General features: G+C 49.8%; 1 protein-coding gene across 1 annotated transcript in view; it reads left to right on the top strand.

Annotated features, from left to right (window-relative positions):
• Positions 1–6: 6 nt before the first annotated feature.
• The window catches only part of FKBP9 (FK506 binding protein 9, 63 kDa), a 58,380-nt gene continuing 56,125 nt past the window's right edge, over positions 7–2,261 (top strand). Inside the window, exon 1 of the mRNA XM_011966339.1 lies at positions 7–133. The gene's annotated coding sequence lies outside the window, so the exon portion shown is untranslated. The remainder of the gene's footprint in view (positions 134–2,261) is intronic.

A 2,261-nucleotide genomic window follows, 5' to 3' on the forward strand; every position in this document is an offset into this window, starting at 1 on the left:
TGGGCTCCGACGCGGAGCTGCAGATCGAGCGGCGCTTCGTGCCTGATGAGTGCCCGCGCACCGTGCGCAGCGGCGACTTTGTGCGCTACCACTACGTGGGGACGTTCCCCGACGGCCAGAAGTTCGACTCCAGGTACCGCGCCCTTGGCGCCCGGCGCGGCCTCCGCGGATGCGCGTCCCTCTCTCCCGACAGGCCTTTCCCTCCTGCCGGACCTCCCCTAGCTCCGCCCCGTGCATCCGCGCTCCTCCCTTCTTCCGCTGCCCAAATTCTCCCGGACCCCAGACCCTCCGCCGCGGGTGAGCTTCCCGGCGCTCATGTGCCCTAGGCCGCCCGCCTGGGACTGGACCCTTGGAAGACCATGAGCAGCGGGGTTGGGGCAGACCACGCCCTCCTTTTCCTCCAGCGCGTGGACACACGCAAAATCAGTGTAAAATAATCAGTGTGAGTGGGGGCCGCGTTGTACAACTGGAACCCCAAGAGTGGGTGTTCGTGCCTGCCTCTCTTCTCCCTTTCCTGTTCCTTCCCTCCGCTCCCTTGGGAATCTAGTCAGATGGTGCTTCTCACACAAAACGATGATGACGAAGAGGCTAGTGGCCGCAAACATACAATGAGCTGTTAACAATGTGTAGATGTAATTGTAAGTACTTTCCATATTGTAGTGAACTCATTTAATTGTATAGCAGTCTTGTGAGGTAGGTACTAACACTACCCTCATTTTATCAGTAAGGTAACAAGCAACTGAGGCTACGAAGCGTATTGAAACAATGGAGTCAGATTGTTTAATCCAACTCCAGAAGTCTGTGCGCGCAGCTACCACTGCCCTTCCTTTCCGGCCATACAAAAAAACCTCTCTTGGGGCTGAGCGTGGTGGCTCACGCCTGTAGTCCCAGCACTTTGGGAGGCCGAGGCGGGAGGATCGCTTGAGCCCAGGAGTTTGGGGCTGCAGTGAGCTATGATCGTGCCACTGCACTCCAGCCTGGGAGACAGACAGAGATCCCATCGCAAAACAAACACAACACAACACCTCTCCTGGGCGGGAGGTGGTCCAGGACCGTCACTCCGCGTTGCACCAGGCCCTACACCAGGCCCAGAGCTCCTTCTCTCATCTCTGCCTCAGGATCACAGCACCGCTCTCCAGTTTCCCTCCAGTTTAGTTTCGGGTTTAACAGGCCTCTCTTCCTCCAGCACCAGGCTGCTACTCCCCAAGGCTTTTGTTACAAACCCTGGTCCGTGCCAGCACTTCCCTTCGTGAATCACTAGATCAGGCAGAGAGAGCTATTTGTTGAGCCCCTGCTATGTGCCCCAAGGCCTAGGGTCATTATGAATATTTTGTAGACTCTTGACTTTTTTGAAGTTCCAGACAATGAATATACAAAAGCTTTTCAGCATAGTATGTGGCACTAGCAAGTGCTTAGAAATGATCATTCTTACTACTGTTTTAGTTGCTTAAAAAAAAAAACTAGCTTTATTGAGATATAATGCCATACAATTTGCCCTTTTGGTGTGTACAATTCAGTGTTTTTTAGTATATTCATAGAGTTATGCAAACATCACAACTAGCCAATTCCAGAACATTTTCATCATCCCCCGAAAAGAAATGCAGTCACTCCCCAACCCCAGTTAGACTGCCCTCCAGTCCCTTTCAACCACAAATCCACTTTATGTCTCTATGGATTTGCCTCTTCTAGACATTTCGTATAAATGGAATCATATAATTTGAGGTGCTTTGTATAATCCAGCTTCTTTCATGGTTCATCTATGTTGTAAAGTATATCAGTATTTCATTCCTTTTTGTGGCCATATATGTAATATTCCATTGTGTCCATTCATCAGTTGATGGACATTTGAATTGCTTACACTTTTTGGCTATCATGAATGATGATGTTATGAACATTCATGTGCAAGGTTTTGTGTGGATGTACCTTTTCCTTTTTTTTGGATATACACTTAGGAGCTGGAATTGCTGCGTCCTATGGCAACTATGTTACAAACGTTTTGAAGAATAGCTAACCTGTTTCCCCACAATGGCTGCACCATTTTACATTCCCACCAGCAGTGTATGAAGGTTCATAGTTTTCCACCATCTCATCAACACTTACACTTGTCTTTTTTTTTGAGACAGAATTTTGCTCTTGTCACCCAGGCTAGAGTGCAATGGTGCGATCTCAGCTCACTGCAATCTCCCTGCCTCCCAGGTTCAAGCAATTCTCCTGCCTCAGCCTCCTGAGTAGCTGGGATTACAGGTGCCTGCCACCACGCC

This window comes from Mandrillus leucophaeus, unplaced genomic scaffold (genome assembly GCF_000951045.1).
Source record: "Mandrillus leucophaeus isolate KB7577 unplaced genomic scaffold, Mleu.le_1.0 Scaffold757, whole genome shotgun sequence".
Taxonomy (NCBI): Eukaryota; Metazoa; Chordata; class Mammalia; order Primates; family Cercopithecidae; genus Mandrillus; species Mandrillus leucophaeus.